This window comes from Ornithodoros turicata, chromosome 3, assembly GCF_037126465.1.
Source record: "Ornithodoros turicata isolate Travis chromosome 3, ASM3712646v1, whole genome shotgun sequence".
Classification (NCBI taxonomy): Eukaryota; Metazoa; Arthropoda; class Arachnida; order Ixodida; family Argasidae; genus Ornithodoros; species Ornithodoros turicata.
In genome coordinates this window covers 91,533,101-91,557,541 of record NC_088203.1, presented here as the reverse complement: position 1 = coordinate 91,557,541, position 24,441 = coordinate 91,533,101, and the positions used below count along the sequence as shown (strand labels likewise).

The following is a 24,441-nucleotide window of genomic DNA, read 5'->3' as shown; positions in this document are numbered from 1 at the left end:
GACAGTCAGAGCACTGCGTGCAGCTCATATCACATAACTTTTGCCGACCTGCATCAGCATACAGCCTCAGTCGAGACAGTCGATGCGACACCAATTCCGGAATCTGAACCTAGTAGCGTTCACGTTCTGTGTACATATTTCACACCGCGACCAAGGAGTATGTTTAACGAGCAGATGCTAATCTCAGAATCTCAAGGAAAAAACGGTGGACCCCCATGTCCCAGTGCAGCACTCTACCAATCAGGTGACAACTTGAGGATATTTTTACCGTCTGTTTCAGCTCTCATGAGCTACACAGAGACAGCATAGAGGATGTTATGAAAATTGTGAGGAACATTTTACACAGCGCTATAGGGTGTCCTGAACATGCACTCAGTTTAACTGCGCCAGTATGGTGACGTTCTATGTGACTACCGGGCTACATTTTTCATGGAGACATTTTTAAATTAAGGGTTTGAACAAATCGGCATCGCATAAACGTCACCTCGCTATAAGCACGACAAGCTTAGCCGACTATGAAAGAAAGAAGGAAGTCACTGAAAAGGATAGCCAACTGTATGTATTTGTCCCTTCTATGTTGTTCCAGCATCAGAACATCAGTTATCTCGTGTTCAGCCGATTATGATCCGCCTGTTCGGTTTGCCGCTGGCACTGCCCATGCTAATTGCCAGCAATAAATTACAAAACTTTTTGCCGTTTGTGCATAGTTTTGTGTTTATGTGTGAGCGCCAATGGGGCAACAGAATAGGGTCGCTCTTTTCGCTCCTTGTCGCTCCACGAACCCCGATAAGCTTTATCAGCGAACAACGCCAGGATCCCTTAGTACAGCCGCAGTGTTTCGTAGCGTCGCTGGGCTTCTTTTACCATTCCATGTTATTCCACCGTAGGCACGTACTGCCATCCGTACACCTGCAGCGCGCGTCTTCAATGGTGAGCTACCGCAGCGCCACCGCTGCTTTCCGCATTCTGTGAGCCACTCTGATCCGCAGGTCGCTGCACTAGGTTTATTCTAGTTCACTATACCTGCGACGTATCCCCACGTTTTCCCAAGTCGCGTGGCTCAAAGGCTGCGCGTGACGTCATGCGCAGGAGCCTCATTGTTGGCATTGAGCGGAAACCACGTCACGATCGAATTGCCATGTACGGAAGTATAGGCTTCCACGCGCCAGGGTTCACAGCTGGCGTTCGATGTTGCTGCCCACAATGTCGCCATAAACTATTATCACCCTCACAAATCATGCTAAAGAGAGATAAAGAAGGGGGACGGCTGCGGCTGTCGATAACGATGTCGTTATATTTTATGTTCGGTAGAACGACGGGGGCGTAACCGTTTGGGTGAGGATAATCGATTTCATTCCGAAGCTCAAGGACGGCAACAGCAAGGGCTTCCGTGTCGGTGCACAGACCGGGCCCATAAAGGATTACGTCAACTTGTGGCATTATATCCACTGGCCGTCGTAGTGGAGAGAAGCTTACGCTGGCTCGAGTGTGGGTGTGTCCCTTCGTTGCAACGTGCGTTCCGTTTCATTGGTCGTTCTGCTCGGTTCTGCGTACCCGAGCCCGCACCGGCACACATTGATTACACGAACATTATGAACATCATAAGTGTCACAAAAAAGGCGTACGCCTCCCGTTTTCAACAAATCAGGGCAGATAACGATATCATTCGAGATGATGGCGGTGATGGCAGAAGTCATGTCTTTTTACGAAACTCATTTGAATTTTTATTTAAATAATGAGCGCCTCCCACTCATTCACACGGTGCACAGCTTGTAGGTGGTATCGGACAGATACTTGTAAAAAAGAAAGTTCGTCGATTGGTGCACCCGTTCGCGAATTATTTAGCCCGGGGATTTAACTGAAACACCCGGTATAGAGAATACAAGCAGGAATATGGATATTCGTTCTCGCGGCTCCATGGTGTACTGACAAACGCGAGGAGTATAGCACAATGCATCTCACTTACAGCAAATCATAGCGTATCTTTAAAAAATGTTCCAGTTCTCTTTGTCCCTTCTTGGATGTGAGCTGCCAAGGACAAGGACGAAACCTGTCCTGATGTGTTAGCCCTTCTGTCTTTCTCGTCTGTGCATGAGACAGCAGGAGAAGCGCGCGCAAACTTGTCGTGGGCGTGTGGATTTGGAACGGGTCCGACCGTAGCGTTCCGTATATGCGCGGCTTGATGAGCACAGCTGCATTTTTCAATACAGATTCACTGAATTGTAGCCCACAACAATTCTCGCGAATGTTCCACTGATAACATTTATCTTCACGTCCTTCGGACAGCGACGCCAGTCCACTTCGCAATGCGCACTATGTTTCGCACCGGGACTGCTGCATGGCGTGGCACGCGCAGCATGCACTAAAAAACACCGATGCACGAGCTGAAGCGACGTGCTCTGCTTAGAGTCTTAGCGTCCAAGCATAAACAGTCCGGTATAATTTTGATTGTAGCTTCGTAACGGAATCAAAGTCTTAAATTATGATAACAAGTACGAAACTAACATAGCGTGTACTGTAATTTGAAGTGAACTTGTTTTTGCATTTCAGTGCCCCTTTAATGGCTACCTTTAACAGCAGCCTTAAATCTCAGTGACGTCATGAAAGAGCACCCGAGGGAACATCGAGGGAACGGCTTTAAACTCTTCCTCGATGCATGTTCAATTATTACTGACGCAGAGCACGGAGGCAAGCAACAGTTTTATTGAAATACCGTCGTGTAATCGGATTTACCCTTCGCATGTTCCAATGCTGTAAAAGCAAGCAAGAAATAACGAAACCAATTATTTGAAATACAAGTTTGAAGAGCTTGTGACTTCTTGTACAATCTTGTTCTCTATTCTTACATGGTTATATGTATGAATGGGCATCGTTTCTCTCCATACATTGCTCAATTATCCCAAAGTACAGGGTTATACGTATAAGACGAAGTACACTGGACGTGCAGAGGTGCATGTTATGTCCATAATGTGAAGCAGGCTTCGTCGCTTTATCGTCTACTCTCAGTGCGCGATACATACAGGGTGTCCCAGAAAACGTGTCATTGAATTATAATAAAAAAACTACGCTAGCTATAATCATGCGGTCAACAGCACTTGTTCTTACTAGATTTTTGCCACCTCATAATGTGAATGTCATGTACTCCAAGTTTAATTATGTAAATATTTGCGAACTGAACTCGCAAATTTGCCAAGTAAAGGTCACTTTTTTACCCCACCAATATGAAGAGCGTGCCGCATTCACTCAAGTTCATGATAATTCACAGTGATACTCACGAGCTATCCCATCGGAAAAAATAGCCGAATATCATGTTTTTCGGAGCAACGGACCATAGCGCGCGATGGCTTTTTGAGCGCAATCGCTCTCAGTGCGACGAAAGGAGGTTCCAAAGCCAGCCCACAGAGTGATAGTAGAAAAAGTAACAGTTCCTAAAATTGGAAGAGGGAAAGCATTATCCCAGCGAAAGGCGGACGTGATAAGCCGTACCTGTTTTATCTCTTTCTGCGATGTCGGGGAGGGCTGGATTTCCAACCTCCTTTCGTCGGACTGACAAAGATTGCGCTGAAAAATTCATCGTGCGCTATTCTGTGCGACCTCCGTAGAGCATGCTGTTCGGCTATTTTTTCCGATGGGATAGCTTCTGAATATCCGTGTCAATTATCATTAATTTGACTAAATTAGACACGCTCTTCACATTGGTGGGGTAAAAAGGTGACCTTTACTAGGCAAATTTCCGACTTCACCTCGCAAAAATTTACATAATTAAACTTACGTTACATGACATTCACACGAGGATGTGGCAAAAACCCAGCAAGAACAAATGCCATTGACCGCATGACTCTAGGTGGTGTAGTTTTTTTTTATTATAATTCAATGACACGTTTTCTGGGACACCCTGTATATCAGAATTGTACAGAAACGTAGCAAAATCAATATAGTAGTTTTTTTTTTTTTTTACTGCTACGAAACTATGGAAGCCCGCATGCAGGCTTAGTAGACTGAATAGTCCGTTGGAAATGTTAAGATGTCAGCGGGTTTTTAAGTTCTCAAACGCCATTTCTATTCGTTCTATCTTCATTACAAACCCCGTACTTTACCTGGGGTACCCCTTTGCCCCGTCCTGAACCCCAACCAGTGGGCTGTCACTGCCACTCTCCTCCGAGTCTCAGGACCACGGTGTAAGAACACCGTTCTTACACCGTGCTCAGGACTCGTTAACAGCATGTGACGTTGTTCTAGTGTCTCTTTTCTTCTTTCCTTTTCTTTTCCGTTTTTGTTTTCTTTCTAAATTTTTTGGGATAGCAAGCCGGCCCTTTGCCTGGCTAAACTTCCCTTTTTTTTTTCTTCTTCTTAATAAACATATCAGAGCGTACCAGAGAAACTTGTACCCTCCCACCAAGTTGCCACCGTCCTGAGCCAGGTTTGAACCCGCGATCTTGGGATGAGTAGGCGCGCACGCTGCCGACTGAGCCACCGAGGCCACGTTCGCGAAGTACCAGGTTTCACAGTACGAGGTATTTTGCATCACGGCACACGATAATTTATTTTCTGCATCCCCTTTCCACTAACAACCAATAAAGCAAAAAAAGGGCTTCAAACGCTGCCAACCATAGATTGAGAAGTTACCCGTCAAAAAGAGCTCGTTACGAGTTAAGTTACCGTGTGAAAAATGCAAACTAAGTTAATAATGAAGTTCTTCTGCCTGAAATGTAACTCGCAGTTACCAAGTTACTGAAAAAAGAACGAGTTAGATCTGCTCACCGCAGACGTCGGCGAAACTGGCCTGCTCCTATTGTTTTCGGAGTTCAGCGGAAAACCGTCGAGCCGTCGACGCTTTCCCGTCGAGAAAACGTCGTATGCGGGTCGCAGGACTCAAAATAGCAGTACGCAGGTGCAGTTGAGTTAGACCTTGAGTTGCCTGCGGAGGAGTGCAACACGCTTAGATCGTTTTCGTTTATGTCCAACGATTCGAAAGCTTCGCATCTTACTCCCTGTGGGCGCACAATGGTTCAGCTTCATTTCAATGGCAGCGCTTCTTACTTCTTGAATAGAATACTCTCATTGATTGAATACTACGTGTTATGACATAAAATGCCATGAAAGAACTTGAGAGAAATCAAGAAAATATGTGGACGTGAGTTAAAATCGAATTAAAAGTAACTTTAGTTACTCTGGCAAAGTTACCTGAAAAAGAAACGAGTTCCTCTGAAAGCTACCACGGCGCAAAAGTACCGAGTTAAGTTACAAGTTACCAAAAAAAAAGGAACTTCAGTTACAGTAACGAGTTACCTCGAACTCTGCTGTCAACACCGTGCGCATGTATTTAATCTCTCAGGACGAGTCACTGTATTGTTTGCTCAACGTTTCTATCCCCGTCTCTTTTCAGATCACTGTCCTCCTCGAGTCTTCTGTCCGACTCGCAACGCGGTCATCCCCAGGACATCCACCGACGCTAGAAAGAGGACATTAATCATAACGAAACAAGGCATCCCAAACACCGGGCGCGTCGTTATCCGTGTCTCGTCCCTGCGGTCCCGTTACTGCATGACCCCATCGATGGTGAGGAAGAGCGGCATCCTTGTCAACGAAAGCGGTGCGGTCACGTCAAGGAACGGGGCCATACTTGGCATCATTCTCCTCGTCTTGATTGGACATGTCTGTGCAGATACGCGAGGGCGATTTATGAGGTCGCCTACCGAGGATGCCTTCTTTTAGGAGCATGATGAACTTTCCCGCTGCTCTGTAAGGCGATTGCCTGTCGTCGATTGATGAATGAGAGAAGCGCTCAACGAAGATTAAACGTTCACCGTTTGATGATGGGCTGACGTTAAAATAAAGACATATGGCGGAAATATGTTCCCTGATTTTTTTTTTTTTTTTACTTTTTTCTGGCCAATCTAAGGAAGGGACAGGGTCAAATTGGATGAAATGGGCTGACTCTTCTAAAAAAAAGCAATGAATGGGTTGCTCTTGATTATGACCGAGACAGATGAGCGACTCAGAAAGCTTCCGCTTTCGTTCTTTTGTACGAAAACTTTCGCTATTTGTTTAACTCGTGTAAGTTACGCGTGGTTACCAGAAAAATGCCTATCAAGAAAGGTAGATGAGAATGAGCGCTCTGCCAATCACAGCTCCCTTCTTCGACGGGGGTGCCTGAGTGGACACGAAACAAAAGAGAAGGGGGAGGAAGACCGTCTCCTAGAATGGTACCTGCTGCTCCTACGCAGAGCCATTGGCTGACGGACAAACCGACCCAGTTGACTTTGGCACTGTGACACACCGAAGATGACCTTCTGCCCAACTCTAAACTATAAGCTTCTCGTAATTCGGGTTAACTCGACTCCTGGCGAATGAAAACTAAGCAACTACATTGCGTAAGTCCACGCGAAACATGGGGCCCGTTAAGTAGCGGCTCTACCCAATGCGCTTGGTGTACTGTGTCCCTCGTACTCCGGTGCATCTACTAGATGGTCCTTCAGAGCCACGAGCGAGAGACGCTTCCCAGGCTGCACATTGGTTTTCTGACCTCCCCTTCCTGCATACGTCACGGAGCAGGAGCAGCTCTTAACGCGCTCCGACCTGCAAACTGGAGCGTGAGAGTTCATCAAGAGACCTTGGAACTCTGGAAACGGAGCCATCTAGTAAAAGGGAGCACGCTCTCTGCGATCTGGAGCGGCTACTTAACGCGCCCATAGGAAACGGGTTGATACGGGCCGCTTTATACAGGGTGTTTCAGTTAAATCCCCGGGCTAAATAATTCGCGAACCGGTGCACCAATCGAATAACTTTCTTTTTTACAAGTATCTGTCCAATACCGCCTACAAGATGCGCACCGCGTGAATGAGCGGGAGGCGCTCATTATTTAAATAAAAATGCAAATGAGTTTCGTAAAAAAGCGTAACTTCTAAAGCAGGGCGCTGTCGGTATTAAAATGGGTACTACCCCTTTTGGGACCTTCAGTGGACACCTTTCAGAGAAAAATCTGCCACCGAAGCGGGTCATTTGTTGCAGTAATTAATTGGTTTCGGTTTACGTATTTTTGTCGCGGCTGGTCGCGGCGAAGCGCAAAAAGACGCTCTTTCACTCCCTTATCCATCAATGAATTACGTCCTTACACCAATGAATTACACCAATGAATTACGTCCTTTTGCACTTCGCCGCGACCAGCCGCGACAAAAATACGTCAACCGAAACCAATTAATTACTGCAACAAATGACCCGCTTCGGTGGCAGATTTTTCTCTAAAAGGTTTCCACTGAAGGTCCCAAAAGAGGTAGTACCCATTTTAATGCCGACGGCGCCCTGCTTTAGAAGTTAGCTTTTTTCACGAAACTCATTTGAATTTTTATTTAAATAATGAGCGCCTCCCGTTCATTCACGCGGTGCGCATCTTGTAGGCGGTATTGGACAGATACTTGTAAAAAAGAAAGTTATTCGATTGGTGCACCGGTTCGCGAATTATTTAGCCCGGGGATTTAACTGAAACACCCGGTATAGTGTCTTTATAATGAGCCGTGACACGTATACATATATACTATGTGTCAGCAGATATATATGTGTGTGTCAAAAGACACATATACATGTGTCCTTTCTGGATATCATAGGGCTTCGATCCATATTGTGAAGGGACTCATTATTTCATTCCCCGCATCACCACCAGCAATGGGGTAGAGTATCGCCCCTCGCGATGAAACTCCCCATTCATCGTCTCGAAATAAAGTTGTTGCTGTTGTATGTGTTAACGCTCATTCAAGACTCTGTTCGAAACTGATCTATGCTTCCGTGGATGCAGAACGAACTTTCTACATGTGTGGGGCAGTAGTGTATCGCCCCTGGCGAAGAAACGCCCTAGTCATCATCATAAAATAACGTTGATTTTTTTCTCTCTCTCTACATGTGGCTTCTACGACTCACATGTACAACCTGTGCCGGAACCTGATCTGATACCTAAAGCACACGTGTGCGGTCTCAGTGCCTATTATCATTCGAAGCAAGCACACGTGAAATGAATATGTTTTTGTTGTTCCTGATGAACGTTGAAGCTGAGCTGGAGTGTAGAACTAAGTAAATGTGTCTATTATTCAACACGGGACACCAACCAACCGCACGTGGCGACAAGGAAGGATAGGGACTCGGGAAAGGAAGTGGCCTGGATATAAAGACAAGAGGACGCATCCCCTCCTAAGGCTTCATCTCTGCGTTGCACATATTTTGCTCGTGATGCTTGTGTCGCGTGCTTACCGTCCCCGACATCTCATACTTTATGGTCCGAAACAGTCATTCTGAGCATGGGCGTACCGAGAGGGGGGCGAGGGGTGGCCGCGCCCCCCCCCCTGGAACTCCAAGGCCACTTGTGAAAATAGTGCGCTCTTGAATCATAGGTCGTAATGACTATTCTCAGATGTCATGATAAGAAGCTCTGAGCACCCACACAGTGCGCGACGTCCGCCTCCAGGATAAGATGTGGTAGGTGGTGGGGGTTTGCACTCTTGCCCCCCCCCCCTGGAAGCGCTTTGCCCCCTGGAAAAAATCCTGGGAACGCCCATGATTCTGAGGTAACAGGAAACTGCATACCTATTGGGATTAGTGTCACTAGGAACCTCATTATACCCATCAGAAGGAATGCTCAAGTCTACACTGTAAAGCAACCCATGGGTCACCTTATCAAAACATTTATTTTCTCGCTCAAGTGCCTCATCCAGTATCGCTCTTTCTAATTCATTTTATTTCTCAAGCGCGTTCCACTCTCCGTCGGTACCGGTACGAGCAATACAACAAGTCCCATCCGAAATAATGATAGGAGGCAGATCGCAGTGCTAGAGACACATGCTAGAGAAGGAACCCTCCGAATTGAAAAGCTTTTACTCGTTCGAGCACGTCGATGGCACATTTTTACCTTTCCGAACGGGGAGAAGATTCTGCCCTATGATTCCGCGATAGATCAGCAGACTATGATAAGCGCGGACGCGTGAGCGAAGGTGGGCCAGGACAGCGGGCTCATTTTTCTTGTTATTTTGGTTTTGTCACTTATCATCCTCTCCCATTTCGGAGTCAATGAAATCGTCCTTACCTCATGAAGAGAAAATTTGTTCTCGGGCTTTGAGAGTGAACAACTGTCTAAAAAACGGTGCCCAGTAATATACTGAACGGCACATTAAATACTGCTGGAGGAAAAGGTGTTTCTTGGCAGAGCATGCCTGGAGATCGAGCGGTGCAGTACGCTAAGCAGCGAGTAGAGGAGACAGCAGCAGACGACACGGTTGCGACATGAAGGTAGCGCAAAACCCTAGCGGAAGTGCGATTTGATTGACAGGCCTCGCGTTCACCCGCAGTTGAGGCTACCGGAACAGTGGACGCAGGCGAAAATAGTGAGCTTTATTCCAACGTACGCTGTCGCATTTGCGTACATAAGGGATAGCGAGGTGGTTCTGTGCAATGCGCAAAGCTCTGCTTGTGTCTTGCGCGTGCGCAGAACCATAACGCTATCCCTTACGTAGGCAAAGGCAACAGAGTACGATGTACAAAAACTCATTGCTCGCATTTTTGATCCCTCGCGCAGGGCGTCCGACGTCGGGCATATGACGTCGGGGATATGACGTTCGCCGCTATTTCGCCGCACACTCGCTCCATGGAGGTTGGCCTTTAGTCGTTGTAGACAATTATAAAAACACAGACCAAATTATCGCGTGCAATGGCGTAGAGTGTCGCCTGTGGCAATGAAACACACCAATCAGCAGCAGCAGCATCAAAAATAAAGCTGTTTACGTTGAACACAGAAGCAGAATGCAAGCACGCCGGTGTAGACTATATACAGGGTGTTTGCTCTAACGTGTTCAGAAATTATATTTAAAGCGAGCGATAAAAGAAAAGCAAGTGGTACTTTTCTGCTACTTGAGTAAGAAACGGGTACTGCTTCACTAGTAACACCTGTTTCGTAGTCAAGTAGCTGAAAAGGAGCGCTCGTTTCCCCTTCATCGCTGGCTTTAAATAAGATTTCTGGACACGTTAGAGCAAACACCCTGTATATACAGTTGTTCGAAACATTTCCCTGAGTCTGGGGAAATATCCAAAAGGACATCCTCGCTCGTTTGTGTTCGTCCTTGCATATATCTCCCCAGACTCAGGAAATTGTTTTCGTTGTACCGACAAACCGCATTATTGTCCTTTTCTATCTCCCGGGAGATCGAGGGACACACAACTTTCCTGACCTAAAAGTTCGCAAACAGATTCCATGTTCAGCGCGGCCCCAATCCTGCAGCCTTACCTAGATCTGTCGATACAACTTAACGCCCACTTAGAGGGCCAATGGTGCTCAACCGAAGGATTAGAACTGTTTATCGGCTTGGGAATAGGCGTCCTTCTATCGCTGCCCATTGGCATGCTATTCCTGAGCCAGCTGCATCTGGAGCCCAAAAGAGAGGAACGACATGAATGAAAGGTAAGTGCCCTGCTTTATCTCCTCTCCTCTCGCCCGGAAGAATCGCAACGACGCGCGGTAAATTGGTTACGATGTGGGAGTAACACGGCCGGCTGATTCTGCCACATAGGATTTCGCTAATTGAATCGAGAACCCACGAGGGGCATAAGGACGAAATACGTGCTGGTCTGTATTGTGGGAACAGCTGTGAAGTAAAATCGTTACTTTTAGAATGTATTACTTCCTATATGCAACTACTCTCAGAAATGAGTAAATGTGGGATAAGTTTAATCAATGTGAAGCATTACATGTCTGGTATGTGGTTGAAGTAGGATGCGTTATTAATTCGCAGAACAATTGAGGGATCGTCGGGTGGCTGTGGCCTACGAAAAAAACACACACAGAAAAGAAAAGGACGAAATGAAGAAGAAAAGCACCGAAAGTGGCACCGAGGGACAATGGACAACATCACATGACACTAAGGGCTGAAAGTTCGCAGTTTTTCTGCTGCATTAAAGTTTTTCATTTTTCTTATAGCTGCTGGATTTATGTTTCAGTTCAGTTTCAGTTTGTTTTATTTTAAAAGAAAGTACAACATACATGGTTCCAAGAGGACTGCGAGGGCAAGCCTACGTACGAGCCTAATGTACGAGGGGTGTTCGAGTCAAACCGGGACTTTGTCTCCTGAATGTACAAATGGCGCGCGCTACTTCTTTTTCGTCATTTTCACACGCGACAGGCCTCCGCGTTCACCACGTGGCGGTCCAAAGTTTGTGCAAAACAGAAGACACGTGCTGGACAAGATGGCTTACAACGAGGTGAGCGCGCACATCAAACAGCGAATTGTCATGAAGTTTCTCGTGAATGAAGGCATAAAGTCATCTGAAATTCACAGAAGACTTCAGGCCTAGTATGGCCACGATACACTTAGCCGCAGCAGAGCGTTTGAGTGGTGCAAACGGTTCCGAGACGGTCGTACATCAGTGCAGGACGATCCTGGCCGGGACGGCTCAGAGCCCAGTGTCAGAGTTCCTGAGAACATCCAACTTGTGGAGCGCCTGATCCTCAAGGACCGACGGATAACATGTCTCGAACTGGCTCGAAAGACGGACCTTTCTGTGGGAACGTTGAACACTATCATTCATGAACACCTACAGTTTCGGAAAGCCGGGCCTCATCACCAAAGCAGTCCTCCTCCTACAGGACAATGCACGACCGCATACCGCGCATCTCACGACACGCACCTTACAGGAACTTCGCTGGGAGTTGCTGCCACATCCCCTTACAGTCCAGACCTCGCCCCCAGCGATTCCCATCTCTTCGGGCCACTGAAGGCGTTCCTTGGGGGCCGCCATTTCAGCTGCGACGACGAGGTCAAAAATGCGGTCCGATCATGGCTGCTACGCGCCGGTAAGGATTTCTACGCTGCTGGCATCCAAGCCCTCGTGAAACGCTGGGACAAGTGCATTAGTGCAGCTGGAGATTACGTTGAAAAATAAAACTATTTTCTCGCCTGTAAGTTCATTTTACTTTTGCGAAAAATGAAAAGTCAAGGTTTGACTTGAACACCCCTCGTACATATCATGTACTGCATACTTGTCTGAAATCGACGTCTTGCAGTTCCCGTCTGAAATCTCCAGGTGTTGCAATATTGTTTCTTCCGACTAATGGATTCATACGGCGTACTGCCCACCATCAAACACAATACGGTACAGCTGTTTCAGCGCCTGTCAAGCTAATACGGGCTGCTCTACCTTTGAATAAAGATTGCAGACAAGTGTGTCGCAAGCAGAACTTGCACAATATTATGATGAAAGCAATTTTACACATTTACGTCGAAGATGAAACATACGAGGTGTGTTCAAGTCATACCGGGATTTTTCATTTTTCGCAAAAGTAAAATGAACTTACAGGCGAGAAGTTAATTTTATTTTTCAACGTAACCTCCAGCTGGCACTAATGCTCTTGTCCCAGCGTTTCACGAGGGCTTGGATGCCAGCAACGTAGAAATCCTTACCTGCGCGTAGCAGCCATGATCGGACCGCATTCTTGACCTCGTCGTCGCAGCTGAAGTGGCGGACCCCCAAGGAACGCAGTCAGTGGTCCGAAGAGATGGAAATCCCAGGGGGCGAGGTGTGGACTGTAAGGGGGATGTGGCAGCAACTCCTAGCCAAGTTCCTGTAAGGTGCGTGTCGTGAGATGCGCGGTATGCGGGTGTGCATTGTCTTTGTTACTGGCCGAAGTAATCCCTTGAGCCACTTGCACTGTGGATACATCATGTTCAAGATGGCAGACCAGCATACGGGATTTAGTTCATGTGGGAAAGGGGAAATTCACGTGACAAACCTAGTTATGTTAACGAATTAGGTGTTTGGTTTTGGTTTCACGGTTTTGATTTTATTGGACCCTGCATATAGTGGCTTGCTACAGGCACTTGCTACAGGAAGGTCTGGGACCTGGTATCACCGTCAATCCCCGCCGGGTTCCTGTTCCGTAACACTTTGTCTTGATTTGCATTGCCTTGTACATAGCGTATATTAATTAAACACTGTTGCTGTTGAGTACTTCGCTCGTCGGACGTCTTTCTTGGGATCATCCTCTGCTCCTAGAACGCATCACGAACTTCTCTGTGGGAGAGAAACTTTACTCATGGTTTACATTGGGGGTGACATGAAAGCACATTTGAGCCTTGTCCCGAACGATTTGCGGTATGGTTTAAGTGCATGTAAATTCATATTTCATACGTTGCTGCATATTTTGCGTTTTTGCTGCAGATTTCCCTGCTCGTCAGATATGACGTATCGATCTGAACCATATTTCGCATTGCAAGCCGCCGATTAGGCACTCGGCATCGTGCCGTCTGCTGTGATTCCTTCCCTGCGAGCGTCGACGCCACTCTGGTTGCGCCGAACGCAGCTTGTGCCCTCTCTGGCTGCCACAGAGAGTATGACGCGTTCTCTTCTCTGGCGCCTACCGTGCGTATGCCGCTTTTACGTCGTTTCCTTGCGATGCCGAGACCTAAGCCATCAATTTTATGCCTCTACAAGAGATGGACGACAGAGAATCCAGATTTGTGCACCGACGGAAAGATATTATTCTGCAGGATTTGCGCCAGAAGAAGGTAAGAAAGGAGCGTGCATAGAACGTTCCAATTATAGACGAGCAACACCTAAGTTTCATCCCTTGCTATATATTTTTGCTTTTGGAATAGCAAGCCGACCTTCGGTCAGCCTGACCTTTCCGAAATAAACATATATCCCCCCTCATCCCTTGACGTTTACAAGGCATGGGCTTTCATGCATTGGGGAGGATTACGAACGAGAATCTCTCAAGCAAGTATGCGTAAATGGGGCTCGCATTGCGACGCAATGTACGCGCAAAGACGCTTATTAACGACGCAAAATCAAGGTTGTTCTTCAGTATTTACTTCACAGAAATTCATTGCCACGGCTGTTTATGTTGTCCCTGAACCTGTTGTCACAAGATGGGGCACCTGGTTGGAGGCAGTCGACTTCTATGCAACTGACTCCGACGACTTGAAGGACGTGGTGAACACGTTCAGTTCCGAGGACAGCAGCGCTGTCAGAGAAGCACAAGCGCTCTTTGAAAACCCAGTGCTAGTTGTGGACGTACAGTTTGTGAAAACGCACTTCGTCTTCCTTGCGCGAGCCATCCGGAAGCTTGAAACGGGAGGCCTCCTGCTCGTGGAATCCTTGGATGTGGTGAGAGGTGTACGCGAGGAGCTCGCAAAGATTACCAGTCCAGTCGGCTCAAAGGTTGTTAGAAAATTTGACACCGTGCTGCAAAAGAATCCTGGATTTGCCGTTCTCCGAGCAGTCGGCGATCTGTTTGCTTCGACTCCTAACGCCACCCTACCGGAGGTTGTGCCCGCGCACCTACTTTCGGTCTTCAAGTATGCTCCACTCACAACGTACGACATAGAGAGGTCACTTTCGAACTATAAGAACGTTTTGACTGACAGGCGCCAGAACATCACTCCAGACAATATTGAACGGTATCTGGAGGCAAACATTTACTTCGACGGTTCCAATCATTGAAACACGACCTCGTATTATTTTTTTCTGAATATCCCGCTTTTCGTTATCTTTCATTGTAACCCCAACATATCCGGTTAAATAAGAAGGACATTTACATATATAGAAACCACTCGTCTCGGCGGCGGTGTCCGAGATGGCTTCATATACGGCTCGAGTTTTTACCGCATATATGACACATTTTTACTGCATGTTGTGACCAGGTTTAGTGCATAGTTGCATGCATATTTAATTACTTTTTAGCGCATATAAATCCGGTCTCTATTCATGACAATTCGGTGTTTGATATGCGCGCTCACCGCGTTGTCGGCCATCTTGTCCAGCACGTGTCTTCTGTTTTGCACAAACTTTGAACCACCACGTGGTGAACGCGGAGGCCTGTCGCGTGTGAAAATGACGAAAAAGAAGTAACGCGACCCATTTGTACACTCAGGAGACAGAAAGTCACGGTTTTACTTGGACTCCCCTCGTACATGAACAGGAGCGGTTCATTCCAGCAGGGCGGGAACCGCTTACCCTCTAAAAATTAGAGATGTTTAACACCAAACAGTGTTAGGATCAGACAGACTTTAAATTACTTAATTACGAGTAGCTCAAGTACTGTAATTATTACATTCTCAGAAATGAATTACTTCCTGGATTACTTTCGACATTATGTAATTGTAACTGTAACTTCATAATTTTTGCAAGTAATTTGTAACGTAGTTGTAGTTGATTCAGAAATTAGTTACATGCGATTTTGGACGCAATTTCCTCTAAGCCTTGAATCATTTTCCAAGGTCCGCGATTTTTACTAATTCACCAAAGAGAAGATTGTTGTGACGGCAACGCGACTACGTAACGATGTTTGAGTTTGAATGCTACAAACAAAAATGTAATTACGCAATAACCTGTGTGAATAGGGGTCATTGCAATAAAGACACATTTTGTTATTTTTAATTTCAGATGTAATCTAATTACTTTTATAGGAATGTAGTTGTAATTGTAATTTAATTACTTCTCAAAAGTATTTTTTGCAGGTCTGGACATGATGGAACGCACAGAAGACACGGACGTCTGTGTGGACGTCTTTTGTGCATTGCATCATGTCCCATTTTGAACAAAGATGCTTGTAGTGCTTTTACAGGACTGGTGGGGGATACACCAAAATTGACAGACGGATACATATCCTCTTGTATTCGAGTTGGTAATTTCTGATGCCTTGCGAAATCGCATGGGGAACAAACGCTTCATCACAAAACGTAAAGTCCACAAAATCAACAAAATGTTCGTAATTATAAAACGAAGAAAAACTACGTAAGAAAGACCCTTGCAGGTCAAACTCTCCTGTACAACTAATGCCTAATTCTTCCCACATTGTCCTTTGTCACACTTGCGGAATGGGGTATATGTTTATTAATAAAAAAAAAGAAAGGAAAGGTTAGCCAGGCAAAGAGCCGGCTTGCTATTCCAAGAAAAAGGAAAAGGGGAAAGAAAAAGAGGGGAGGGTTATGTAACAAGGGTTATGCAAGGAGGATGCTCATTAAAAAAATTAGGTCTTGCTAATATGTATTCATGTGTTGCTGCTCTTCACAAATGAAGGTCGACAATACGCCCACACGTGTCCCTACGACGTTTCTACAATGCCCAGCACGTACCACACCTTGCCATTAGCTGTACACGTAGCTCTCACGCAGCGCGCTGCTGGAAGTAAATATAACATTACCAACATTACAATAATGCGGAGAATCTTCGCAAGAGCTGGGGCTGTGTCGCTGCACTATACGCAACTGATTACCCATTCCAGTCAAGTTCGCCAGCATGGAATTGTTTTTTCTAGACGCGCGATACGTCAATATTGCATGCATTATCCTCAGACGGTGGCGCTTGTCTCGTCCCTTTGTTATTCTCTCACGATACGTTCCAAAAATAACAACCTCACAACATCCTTGTACGCAGAATATTATCAATCACAACTATACAACCAGCTACGTGTCGCTCGCATTAGCCGAAGGATATCGACCGCGGTCAAACATGCGGAAGGTGAGGAAGTTCATATACAATGTAGAAAGTTTCACAGCGCGATGCGAAACAGTGGGAAAGAAATGGCAATTTATCGCGGTATCGTTTTATTTGGCCTTTTTTTCTTTTTCTTTTTTGTGTAAAGGTGGAAAGTCGCAGTACGAGCACAAAGAACCGCTGGAAATATACCACGTTAGAATGGTTCCACACTCTTAGGAATTAACTTCACCGCACAGCACGCTCTTAACCCACCATCATCTCGATTGATATCGTTGTCTGGCCTGATTTGTTGAAAACGGGAGGCATACGCCTTTTTTGTGACACTTATGCTGTTCATAATTGTCACAAAAAAAGGCGTACGCCTCCCGTTTTCAACAATCTTAATCGCTTAGTCGCTTCATCGTCGTTACGGTCGTTACAAGCTAACGAGTGGCGGGAAATTCAAAAAGGCGGGCGGGAAATTTAAAAAGATGGGCACGTGATAAAACACGTGCACGCCGCTCTTCGCGCGATACGTGAAGGCCGCGGTACACGTCACGCGCAATGTGTCACGTGCCCACCTTTTTGAATTTCCCGCCATTCGTTAGCTTCTAACGACCGTAACGACGATGAAGCGATTAAGCCCCCTGGGCAGGTAACGATATCACTCGAGATGATGTTTGGCTAGGAGCGTGCTATGCGATGAAGTTTACTTCTAAGAGTGCAGCATAACGCAGTTTCACATTACTCTTAAATGAGCGTAGGTACGAAGTCCCGTTGATGTAAACGAATCGCGGAATAGCCCTCCACACAATGAAGAACGTCGGTAAAGTGAATTGCTTCCTCCGCGAGCCATAAAACGTAGACCTGTAAGTTTCCTCCGCCACACAATAGGTACTACTGTGGAAAAGCACGCCTTACAGGGCAACAAAGGGTGTCTGCGTTGCGAGCTGCTCCGAATTTTCACGAAGCAATACAAGTTTGCCATCTCTCGCTCGCTTCGAGGCGAAGCGGCATTACAGAAGAGTTGCCACAATAGGTTTCGAAAGCGCACGGTTTGAACATTCGGTAAACACGTGCGTGTATTGTCTACTTTCTCATCGCATTAAACTACGGGGCCACGGAATAAACGGCGTGAAGAAGGACGAAATCAATCTTCTATTAGTGGTTGTTTCTCGTTCTAAGAAGAAAAGAGAACAGTATTCATTGGTTTAGCGATCACATAAAGATGAAGCCTTTCTGCGAACGCACGTGCTAGAACAGGCACAATAGTCAATCGATTTACCAGTCGACGTTTTCCACGTTAGATATACCGGATTCGATATGACGACATCCGATTTGATAACCAACGAGTATGGGTTTCGTACCGGAAGCGTAGGTAAGCACGAGGTTACTCGGAGCTGTAAAAGAATCATGTTTCGGTTCCCTGGTTTGCTGTTTGTAAGTAATGCGTAGTGTCTTACTCTTATAAGGTAGTGCATCGCTTAACTGCTCGTGCAGGGATTAAAGCAACTTTTCTCAATAAAACCTCGAGCACGCGTATCGTTATTAATTTGTTTCTTATGTGTTCCTCTTGGTAATTATATCACTCTCCTGCACGTTCTTTCATCCCTCTGTGTCTTTTACTATGTTTAATACCTTTCTTTTAATGCCTCCTAAGTTCTAGTGCTTCTAGTAGTTTGTGCTGTTTTAATACGACGTCTACAAGACAATCTTTCATCCCTACTTATTTTCATTTCTCTCCCTCGTTTTAAGTTGCAGTAACAAGAAAATACTCGTATATACACACGGCTCCTCCACAGCTCTCAACCTACACTCTGTCATCATGGCTTGTGATGCTTAATGTTGGAATCACAACTCCTCTACTCAGATTGACCCACAGAATTTCATTCTTAAAATACTCCTTCTCAAACAAAGGCTGCGATACCGGACTAGATTTCATCGCACAAAAGGACTTTGCCAAACAGGTTCAGTTGTCACAGTGTACCCAGCCGTCGTCAGTACTATTTCAATCGCAATATCGTGTTACTCATTATAAGAACGCGGCTTTCAGGTACGCCGGTACGTAATGCACGTGCCGCTCTCTCGCAACCAATTTCGTTAGCGAGCACGTTCGCTGTCGCGGTCACCCAGGCGCAGATGGTTGTTCGTGCCACGTCGCTTCGAAATAGATTTGGTAAGGTTCGCTAACAATATGCGATAACTACGTTCGCCATATACGCTTGCACGCGTGCTCTATCAGGTATGTTACACTATCTCTATGTTACACTTTGCACTTAGCTTGAATATTACCGAGACTTCTCTACTAGCCATAGATGACGAAAAATTGTGAAGGAGATACACCCTAAGAAAAACAGGAGTGATTGTAGTCCCTTTCAAAGTTTAGCGACTATATTTGCTGGGCTGGGCGTGAATGGGGCGTGATTGCAATCTAGGGGGATTATAAGTTTCAATTTTCCGCGAGTTTAGTCCTTTTCCTTTATTATTATCTTTTTTTGACGTGAGCACGTCTGTAAGTTCGGTCAAAATTTACGATGCCACGAAATTATGCCGAATTTCATGACGCGATAATTCGGTGAGTTATAAACCGATAGGAACCAACCGGCTAAATCCGTTGAATTAACTCGCTCATATACTTCGTGCATTTAGCCCGAGCAACCAGCCAGTCCGTGATCCGTTCCAAAACGAGCGTGCCGTTGTAGCTCGCTCCCTCTGCCTTTATTCACACAGACATAAAGATGAAGTAAAACGAAAACAACAAAACGAAACCCGAAGTAGAGTTGATACCTAGTAGTTTGCAACGTGTTAGTCAACACAATCCGATTAGCTTACACGTGTAAGATACTAGGTAACAAGGTCATTGCTGCAGCTGACGCAATCTCTGGGTGTGGCGGGCGCGTGCGAGAGAGACGGAAATATAGGGGTACGCGTACTTTGCGGGTAGTCTATCTTGCGAATCCGTGAAGCAAGAACGCCGATCGAGGTGTCGTTGGAAAGCGCTTGCGAGTTTTTACTTGGACCTTAGGCGATATTGGCTTCAACAACAATCACCAAAACTTTACAAATTTGCAAATTTGAATTATCAAAATTTTACCAGAATGTCGGCATATACGAAACTAAAATACGACCAGGACCGAAGGAAACGAAGAGAGCTAAGGAAGCGCCGAAGAAGATTAGTGGCGGAGGCAAATTCGACTGCCGGCGCACAAACAGAGCCCCCTTCTTTTCTTTTTTTGTTTTTAAAGGAATAGCAAGTCGGCCTACGCATGACTAACCTTTCCTCCCTTTCTTTTTTCAATAAACATATTCCTCCCTTTACCCTCTAATAATAAGTGACTAAAATGTATTTCTTTCACTAAAATCTCGCAGAGGAGCAAAGGAATCAGAGATCGTGACTTCTTCATGTAGAACACTACCGCTGGGATACGAGTGAGCCCGCCCCATTTTTTCTTTTTGTTTTTTTTTTTAGAGTGTAGATGGCTTAATGTAGTCGCAATACTGTTAGATGTATAGATTTTAGGGTATATTTTTCAAGCGATCAGAAATCTTGTTTAACTCATATTTGTTTTGTGAGTGATCGCAAAAGTGAACTAAGCAGGAGGTTAGATTTTTCAGCACCTCCTGAGCGCAGGTGAGAAAAGCTTCTAAGGCGCACGCCGAAAATCTAGACCTCATCAAGCACTAGAAATCACTTGAATGCACCAGCCAATACACATTTCACGCAAAATGAACGATTTCTCGTTTTAAAAATGTATGGGAAATGCCAGAGAGGTTGAAGCGCGCCGCACCCCCTTAATAGTTGTAGTTTAACCCGAAGGCAATACAAAAATACGTTAACGCAAAGGGAGGGGGGGGGATATGTTTAATGCTGAAAAAAAAAAAGAAAACAGACGGGAAGGGTTAGCCATGATGTAGACTTGCTATTCCCGAAAGCACAGTATATAACGTCAGGTATAACGCGAGAAAAAGCACGATAGGCCATGTTCCATTCCCTTACTGTTACCGTACTGAGTATGAGCAATTGTAGTAAATTCGAGAACCGAGTAAACATGTGCTGAATAAGAAAAAGCGAAAAGCCCGAATCGAATTGGCATTAAAAATAATAACATTGTGGCTCCGGAGCCGGATGAAAAAAAAAAGCCATCCTCAACGTTTCCGTTCGTAATCTATACACTCATCGCCGTAAAAAAATAAGTTATAGAGCAGTGCCCGCATTGCAAGCAGGCGTTCTTTCACACGCCCAGACCAGTTTCGTAAGATAGCAATTTCGGCTTACCAGGTATTGCGATACAACTGTGTTCGGCCTTTCGAGCTTCACCATCCCACCGATGTGTCTGTGGGTAATATCGGACTATACTTCCGAAGCAGTGACTTGAGCGCTCCTGTAAGACCCTGCAACAACAACAAAAAAAAAAGTTAAAGGGCAACTGATTATTACGTTGACTTCATGTCCAATGCGTCGGAAACTGTACAGTCTATAGAGCGACACAAATTTGAGAACTGACAAATAGTTGGAAACGGAAACACAAGCGCTAATATGTGACTCGTATGTGTGTGTGTGTTAGCGCCGCGAAGCAGCTTGACTCGTATGTAATGCAACTGTATCTAAAGAAGTGTAACTAAACTCGAATACTTTTAGATCCAAATAAGTATATATAAACGGAAAATAACGAAAGCCTGTGTTTTCCGCAGTTGTCCGACTGTCACGTGTAAACTGTAAAGGGCACTGGGGCCCTGGCGCTTCCGTGTTTATTTACCGGTTATGTGAAACGGTTCTTAGTTTGGGCGCTGTGTGCAGCTTCGGTGTACAATATTCTAAACCACACAACAACAATGAAAAACAGATGAAAGAATGACATGTCACCAAATAACAAAGCTTGATGCGTTCAGTAAAGGTTGCTCCAAGGAAATTTACATTCACGTCATGACGGGACCCTACGCACAACCCATCACATCAACATCATTAATCGACATCGACGTTCGTCATAGTCCAACATTGGACATCAAGGTCACAACCCCTAACAATTTCAACATTCCAAGCCATTCGACACTAACTTCAAAGCCCAGCCTCGGTATTCACCTTAAAAGTCCACTCTTGGAATAACTTGAAAATTCCAAACCGTTCAACTTGGAACCCATCATTCGATCTCAACTCCAGCGTCACGTCACATCATAGACCGTCATTGAACATCATCGTCAACATCATTATATCCCAGCACATCACACAACATCACATGATATATTGGGGAATGATGTCCGTGATGGCCATCGAGAGTGAATTTGCCGTCTTATGGAATCAACAGCACGGGCAACGAAAACTCACGTGCATTCATAACCTGTTGTTCGGCGTCGGCAACCGTCCCACACAGCACGTGCCGGTTACACCACGTGCTATTTTCGACGAGGTCGTTTAGAAGCCCCGTGCAGCGTGCGCACCACCTAGGCCTAGCTACAAAGAAATTCAGCTGCGTGTGCTCGACTGAACCGCACCCTGCTCAAGCAAAACTTCCCGGTTAGATAAGACGCGTCAAACTACTGGCGAATGTACGCGTGTCCCTTTCCCTTTGCTGATAAGCCGCGGAGCTGGATTCTGCGGTCACGATATGCCTTGACACGCGAAGATTCGCCCGTGACGTGGCGCGGTGAATATGGACGCGGGTGCCTCTGCACGTCATTAACGTGGCGTGAGGTGCCCACCCAGGCAGCACAATGTACTGAAAGACGGGAGCAATAGGTGTATGGGTAGGTGGAAGGCCTTGAGCACACTCATGAAACTAAAGAACATTAGTGAGTTTTAGTATACCGTTGATAAGGTTATCGTGTCTATCGGAACCAATCGTAGTCGCGCGTGACTCAGAATCTTATCCACTGATTGGTTCCGGTTGATACGGTTCGACGCAAGCCACGTTATCAACGGTCTGCTAAAACTCCCAATTGAGAGGACACATACCGTCCACCCATATTGCACTCGACTTTCAGTACATCGTGCTGCTTGGGCAATTATATGTCTTTCAGCGTGGGCACACAGAAGACCTGATGCAACACAAGCTCAAGACTTTCCTGAGTGTGCAGTTCCCCCATCAACTATCCTGTATAAGCAACCTCACACACACACAAAAAAAGAACAACAGAAGAACAGAAAGTTGATAAATGATCATTCTTGGCTTCACGTCGTGAGACAACAGCGAGTGTTAAGCTCGAACCGCGTGGAGCGTGTTTCAGGCACTAAATATGCCAGCGCGTAAAACGCACCGGTGAAGACACGTGGGCCAAACCGCATGAGTCAAGTGCACGCAGTGAAACGGGGAACTCGCCGGGACAAAAAATGACGCATTGTTGCCACTACATCTGCATTATGCACTAATGCAAAACATAGTAAAACACATGCTGTAAAAACAATATTTATTTGCTACATGCACTACATTTCGGCGCGAGAAAAAATAATTAGAAAGCCACGAGAAGGTTACACGTTGAACTGGTTCAGCTAAGTGCAGACATGCCGCCGCTATCACAGAATGCTGAGCAATACGTTGAGCAACCAAGTCTCGTTGCAATTTCTTCCCACGTGGCCGCATTGAATACGTTTCTGCATTCTTTACTTGTAATATCTCAGCAGCGAGGAGTTTCCGACTACTTCTCGTTATCTTGAAGTATGACAAGCTTTTATGAAAGGCCTGCCATGACAACCATACATGTCATGTACTGTCAGGGACATTTCTAACTTTCTACTCGTTTCCGTGGTCTTGCTCCGATAAGCGCCACGCTAGCGGGCAAGGTTGCAAACAAAAAGTGGACTCCTCCGGAGGTGGCCGGGTGCCGACGAGGTATCGCATTGCCGCAGAGAGGTTTTTGAAGGAACGTGTAAAAAAAAAGAGAGAGAAAGAAAGAAACCCTAACAAAGGGAAAGCAGATGGTGTGAGAGGGAATTATATCACTATCTTAATCTGGTTCTCACGTGCCGTGCCCTGCTTTGTAAGGAGCAAGATCGCGGTTTGTCATCGCGTCTGCTTTCTCTTGTTACGTTTTTCTTTATTGTTGTTTAATCGGTTCTTCCAACGCCTTCGTGCGGCAATGCGATAGCTTGTCGGAACCCGGCCACCCCCTGACGAGTCCACTTTTTGTTTGCGAGCTTGGCCGCTAGCGTGACGCGTATCGGAGCGAGGCCGCGGAAACGAGTAGAAAGTTAGAAGTGTCCCTGACAGTATGTCATACATGGCATCCCAAGCAGCACAATGTACTGAAAGTCAAGTGCAATAGGGGTGGACGGTATGTGTCTTATCAATGTTCTTTAGTTTCATCAGTCTGTTCAAGGCCTTCCACCTACCCGTCCACCCCTATTGCACTCGACTTTCAGTACATTTTGCTGCTTGGGATGTGTGAAATTTTGCGCCAAGCGTACTACGGCGCGTTCCTCACGCTGAAGTACGCGCCATGCGGTTCCAGCTTTAGTAGGCCGCCGATGACGTCCCCGTTAACTTACCGTGCCTCTCGGAACCATTAGAGAGTTCCAGCAGGCCATTGATAACTTGGCTTGCGTCGAACCGTATCAACCGGAACCACGGAGTAAGAAGTAACCTTCTTACTCCGTGACCGGAACCAATGAGTGGATAAGATTCTGAGTCACACACGACTGCGATTGGTTCCGATAGGCACGATAACCTTAGCAACGCTATACTAAAACCCGGCAATGACAGAGAGCGTGACTCAGAATCTTATCTGCTGATAGGGTACGGTAGACGCGGTAAGCTACCGGGCTACCTGTAGCGGTATACTAACGCTCGCTATAAATTGGGTAGCAGCTATACGGCTTCAAGTCCCCTACATTGCACACCCCATTTTGGTCCCCTGACCCTTGAGTCCCCAGCACTACAAATAGCTCCTAAACTTCCTTCCTTGCATTTAGTCCCGAAAGGAACTATGGTTGTGGGTATCCATCTAATTTGTCGTTTTAGTTATTTCTTTATTTTTCATATTTTTTTTCTCTCGCGG

General features: G+C 46.0%; 2 protein-coding genes across 7 annotated transcripts in view; one reads left to right on the top strand and one right to left on the bottom strand.

Annotated features, from left to right (window-relative positions):
• LOC135388833 (oxytocin receptor-like) overlaps nt 1-5,804 on the top strand; it is a 104,193-nt gene extending 98,389 nt beyond the window's left edge. The window contains exon 4 of the mRNA XM_064618676.1: nt 5,387-5,804. The gene's annotated coding sequence lies outside the window, so the exon portion shown is untranslated. The remainder of the gene's footprint in view (nt 1-5,386) is intronic.
• The window catches only part of LOC135388830 (gonadotropin-releasing hormone II receptor-like), a 774,956-nt gene that overhangs the window by 679,056 nt on the left and 71,459 nt on the right, over nt 1-24,441 (bottom strand). For 5 of the 6 annotated variants that reach the window (XM_064618671.1, XM_064618668.1, XM_064618672.1 and 2 more), the window contains exon 3: nt 20,729-20,844. The gene's annotated coding sequence lies outside the window, so the exon portion shown is untranslated. Of the gene's footprint in view, nt 1-20,728; nt 20,845-21,775; nt 21,952-24,441 lie in introns of those variants that run through there. The other variant, XM_064618669.1, reaches the window with a different exon arrangement.